Raw genomic sequence first — 6,000 nt, forward strand, 5'->3', positions numbered from 1 at the left:
CTCTCTCTTTCTCCCCTAGTCTCTCTCCCTCCTCCTCTCTCTCTCTCTTTCTCTCCCCTTGTCTCTCTCCCTCCCCTCTCTCTCTCTTTCTCCCCTGGTCTCTCTCCCTCCCTCCCCTCTCTCTCTCTCTTTCTCCCCTGGTCTCTCTCCCTCCTCCTCTCTCTTTCTCTCCCCTGGTCTCTCTCCCTCCCCCTCTCTCTCTCTTTCTCCCCTGGTCTCTATCCCTCCTCCTCTCTCTCTCTTTCTCCCTGGTCTCTCTCCCTCCCCTCTCTCTCTCTTTCTCCCTGGTCTCTCTCTTTCTCTCCCCTGGTCTCTCTCCCTCCCCCTCTCTCTCTCTCTTTCTCCCCTGGTCTCTCTCCCTCCCCCTCTCTCTCTCTTTCTCCCCTGGTCTCTCTCCCTCCCCATCTCTCTCTCTTTCTCCCCTGGTCTCTCTCCCTCCTCCTCTCTCTCTCTTTCTCTCCCCTGGTCTCTATCCCTTCCCCTCTCTCTCTTTCTCCCCTGGTCTCTCTTGCCTTCCCTCTCTCTCTCTTTCTCTCCCCTGGTCTCTCTTGCCTTCCCTCTCTCTCTCTTTCTCCCCTGGTCTCTCTCCCTCCTCCTCTCTCTCTTTTTCTCTCCCCTGGTCTCTCTTGCCTTCCCTCTCTCTCTCTTTCTCCCCTGGTCTCTCTCCCTCCTCCTCTCTCTCTTTTTCTCTCCCCTGGTCTCTCTCCCTCCCCCTCTCTCTCTCTTTCTCCCCTGGTCTCTATCCCTCCTGCTCTCTCTCTCTTTCTCCCCTGGTCTCTCTCCCTCCCCTCTCTCTCTCTTTCTCCCCTGGTCTCTCTCCCTCCTCCTCTCTCTCTCTTTCTCCCCTAGTCTCTCTCCCTCCTCCTCTCTCTCTCTCTTTCTCTCCCCTTGTCTCTCTCCCTCCCCTCTCTCTCTCTTTCTCCCTGGTCTCTCTCCCTCCCTCCCCCTCTCTCTCTCTCTTTCTCCCCTGGTCTCTCTCCCTCCTCCTCTCTCTCTCTTTCTCTCCCCTGGTCTCTCTCCCTCCCCCTCTCTCTCTCTTTCTCCCCTGGTCTCTATCCCTCCTCCTCTCTCTCTCTTTCTCCCCTGGTCTCTCTCCCTCCCCCTCTCTCTCTCTTTCTCCCTGGTCTCTCTCTTTCTCTCCCCTGGTCTCTCTCCCTCCCCCTCTCTCTCTCTCTTTCTCCCCTGGTCTCTCTCCCTCCCCTCTCTCTCTCTTTCTCCCTGGTCTCTCTCCCTCCCCATCTCTCTCTCTTTCTCCCCTGGTCTCTCTCCCTCCTCCTCTCTCTCTCTTTCTCTCCCCTGGTCTCTATCCCTTCCCCTCTCTCTCTTTCTCCCCTGGTCTCTCTTGCCTTCCCTCTCTCTCTCTTTCTCTCCCCTGGTCTCTCTTGCCTTCCCTCTCTCTCTCTTTCTCCCCTGGTCTCTCTCCCTCCTCCTCTCTCTCTTTTTCTCTCCCCTGGTCTCTCTCCCTCCCCCTCTCTCTCTCTTTCTCCCCTGGTCTCTATCCCTCCTCCTCTCTCTCTCTTTCTCCCCTGGTCTCTCTCCCTCCCCCTCTCTCTCTCTTTCTCCCCTGGTCTCTCTCCCTCCTCCTCTCTCTCTCTCTCTCTCTTTCTCCCCTAGTCTCTCTCCCTCCTCCTCTCTCTCTCTTTCTCTCCCCTGGTCTCTCTCCCTCCCCTCCCTCTCTCTTTCTCCCCTGGTCTCTATATCCCTCCCCCTTTCTCTCTCCCCGGTTTCTCTGTCGTGCCCTATATATTCTCTCACCATATTATCCAGGCTTCACATTACTCATTGCATTCTAAGTCATCTTTCTCACAGACACACGCCCCCCCCCACACCTCTGTCTGTCCGGGCCCACACATCCCCCTGTTCACACTATTTCCTTTGTATTCATATTCCAATAAACTTTTCAATGGCTTTATGTGTTGCCCAAACACAATTAATGCCATTTTAGCCAAAGCAATTATTGCTTGCACAACCGAAGTGCCATACGCAAGGCCAATCACAATAGACTGCTCGGGCTGCTGGTTACGTCCCAAGTGGCACCCTATTCTCTACATAGTGCACTACTTTTGATCAGGGCCCATAGGAAATAGGGTGCCATTTGGGACAAAGGCTTAAACTTTCCCTTATGCAGAGAGAGATCGGCAGAAAGGAAATAGACTTGTTAAAAAGGGCATTGCAGTAAATTGGCACTTACATAAAATAAAATATGTGCTTATATCCATGTAGTGGCAGAATAAATAGTATGTTAGTTATGGGTAGCTGTGACTATACTCTAGCTAGCAGTGTGAATGTTCCTCTCTCTCTTTCTCTTTTTAAGGGCTTTATTGGCATGGGAAACATCTGTTTACATTGCCAAAGCAAGTGAAATAGATAATAAACAGCAATTAACAGTAAACATTACACTCACAAAAGTTCCAAAAGAATAAATACATTTAAAATGTGTTGTACTGATGTTTAAATACAGTGTTGTAATGATGTGCAAAGTACAAAAGGGAAAGTAAATAAACATAAATATAAATATAGGTGTGTGTGTGTGTGTTGCCCTTTTCTTGTGGCAACAGGTCACAAATCTTGCTGCTGTGATGGCACACTGTGGTATTTCAACCAATAGATATGAGTTTATCAAAATTTGATATGTTTTCAAATTCTTTGTCGGTCTGTGTTATCTGAGTGAAATATGTGTCTCTTATATGGTCATACATCTGGCAGGAGGTTAGGAAGTGCAGCTCAGTTTCCACCTCATTTTGTGGGCAGTGTGCACATAGCCTGTCTTCTCTTGAGAGCCAGATCTGCCTTCGGCGGCCTTTCTCAATAGCAAGGCTATGCTCACTGAGTCTGTACATAGTCAAAGCTTTCCTTAAGTTTGGGTCAGTCACGGCGGTCAGGTATTCTGCCGCTGTGTACTCTCTGTGTAGGGCCAAATAGCATTCTGTTGCTCTGTTTTTTTTGTTAATTATTTCTGTTAATTATATTTTTTAATTATTATTTGGTTGGGTCTAATTGTGTTGCTGTCCTGGGGCACTATGTGGTCTGTTTGTGCTTGTGAACAGAGCCCTGGGACCAGCATGCTTAGGGGACTCTTCTCCAGGTTCATCTCTCTGAAGATCTCTCTCTCTCTCTCTCTCTGTATAAAGGATATGAGTAGTTTTACAGTTGTGCTGTTTAGATCCTAACATAACACTAACCCCGTCCTTCTATCATCACCTCAGGAAAACCACCCCCCCCACACACACACACACACACACACACACACACACACACACACACACACACACACACACACACACACACACACACACACACACACACACACACACACACACACACACACACACACACACACACACACACACACACACACACACACACACACACACGCACACACAGGCGTGGAGGAGAGGTGCTAACTGCTCTTCTGTAGCTGCTAGGTAGGTGGAGTAGAGAGGAGGAGAAGTGGAGAGGTGAGGTAACACATAATGAGTCAGTGTTGTTTCTTCTCATCAGAGGTCAATACAATACATCACTGGCTTCTACTATTCTCCTCTGTCTGGGACACACAATAGGCCCAACTCTTTAGCTCCCTGAAAGTAACACACACACACTCAGACATGCAGGGACAGGCGCACACACTCCTCTCTCTCCATCCCGCCTAGGGGAGGGGCAACCCACCTGCTGCTCCAGGTAAGAGGGACTGGAGCATGTGTTGTTTACTGGATGTGTGTGTGTTTCCATGAGTGAGGGAAGGGCCACCATCACCTCTCAGTAGATTCCTGTGTCTCCTGGTCAGTGCTGGTTGTGCTTCATCGACTACATTTGCCTGTCATTAGCCACCCACATAGTTGTCCTTCGAGGTTAGGATGGCCCTCCACCCTGCCTTCACTAGGCCTGGCCTGTCTTACCAACATCAGGCTGGAGTTGTCTGTTTCATTATTATTAAGCAATAAGGCTTGAGGGGGTGTGGTATATGGCCAACATAGAACGGCTAAGGGCTGTTCTTAGGCATGAAGCAATGTGCCTGGATACAGCCCTTATCCATGGAATATTGGCCATATACCCCTATCCCCCCGCGGTGCCTTATTGCTATTATAAACTGCTTACCAATGTAACTAGAGCAGTACAAAAATGGATGTTTTGTCATACCCATGGTATACGGTCTGATATACCAGGACTGTCAGCCAATCAGCATTCAGGGCTTGAACTACCAAGTTTATAATCCCCAGGAGAAAATGCAAAATGTGTACCATCCCAAAAAAGTATGAATACAAAGAAGTTAAGAAATATGCACTACAGTCAATATTTCATTTGCATCAGGGTCTTACTTCTTCCATATTATTCCAACACACATAGTTTGATAGTTCAAATAGAAGGGTTGATGTGGATCATATAAGAGAAGGATAGAAAACATGTCTATCAATAGTCAGACAGTCATGTCTGTAACTTCCTGGTTTGACTGACTGACTGTGAGTAACGCTGTGACGACGTGACTGTGTGTGTATGATGGGTGTCTGTACATGGGAGTGAAAAACAACTCGCCTGAGATTCCTCACAACCATATTTTGTTTCCTAATCCGAGGAAATGAAAGATAGCTCAGATTCGCCAACAAACCTAGCAGACTTTAAGCTTTGGCAGAGTGTTATCGTCTGATACTCTGTCTCTCTCAATTCCATTCAAAGGGCTTTATTGGCATGGGAAACATATGTTTACATTGCCAAGCAAGTGAAATAGGCAATAAACAAGGGAAATAAACAATCAGAAATTATCATTAAACTTATACTCACAGAAGTTGTAAAAGAATATAGACATTCCAAATGTTATATTTATTATTGGCTATGTACAGTGTTGTAACAACGTGAAAATAGTACGAAATAAATAAACAGATAAATATAGTTTGTATTTACAATGGTGTTTGTGCTTCACTGGTTGCCCTTTTCTTGTGGCAAAAGGTCACACATTTTGCTGCTGTGGTGGAAAACTGTGGCATTTCACCCAATAGATATGGGAGTGTATCAACATTGGATTTGTTTTCAAATCCAAGGTTAGGAAGGTTAGTAAGTGGTTAGGAAGTACGGCACGGTTTCCACCTCATTTTGTGGGCTGTGTGCACATAGCCTGTCTTCTCTTGAGAGCCAGGTCTGCCTATAGCAGCCTCTCCTGATAGCAAGGCTTTGCTCACTGAGTCTGTACATAGTCAAAGCTTTCCTTAAGTTTGGGTCAGTCACAGTGGTCAGACATTCTGCTACTGTGTTCTCTCTGTTTAGAGCCAATTAACATTACAGTTTGCTCTGTTTTTTATTGATACTTTCCAATGTGTCAAGTAATTATAACTTTGTTTTCTCAAGATTTAGTTAAGTTTCATTGTGTTGCTGTCCTGGGGCTCTATAGGGTCTGTTTATGTTTGTGAACAGAGCCCCAGGACCAACTTGCTGAGGGGACTCCTCTCAAGGTTCATCTCTCTGTAGGTGATGGCTTTTAGGTCAGTGTAGAATTTTTTTTTTTTTTTCTGGATATTGATCATTTGCGGGAATCTTCCTAATTCTGGTCTGCATGCATTATTTGGTGTTTTACGTTGAACTTGGAGGATACATTTACAGAATTCTGCATGCAGAGTCTCAATTTGGTATTTGTCCCATTTTGTGAGTTCTTGGTTGGTGAGTGGACCGCAGACCTGAAAACCTCTCTCTGTAGCTCTCTCTCTCTCTCCTCTCTCTCTCTCTCTCTCTCTCTCTCTCTCTCTCTCTCTCTCTCTCTCTCTCTCTCTCTCTCTCTCTCTCTCTCTCTCTCTCTCTCTCTCTCTCTCTCTCTCTCTCTCTCTCTCTCTCTCTCTCTCTCTCTCTCTCTCTCTCTCTCTCTCTCTCTCTCTCTCTCTCTCTCTCTCTCTCTCTCTCTCTCTCTCTCTCTCTCTCTCTCTCTCTCTCTCTCTCTCTCTCTCTCTCTCTTTCTCTCTCTCTCTCTCTCTCTCTCTCTCTCTCTCTCTCTCTCTCTCTCTCTTCTTTCTTTCTCTC

Source organism: Oncorhynchus gorbuscha, linkage group LG09 (assembly GCF_021184085.1).
Source record: "Oncorhynchus gorbuscha isolate QuinsamMale2020 ecotype Even-year linkage group LG09, OgorEven_v1.0, whole genome shotgun sequence".
NCBI lineage: Eukaryota > Metazoa > Chordata > Actinopteri > Salmoniformes > Salmonidae > Oncorhynchus > Oncorhynchus gorbuscha.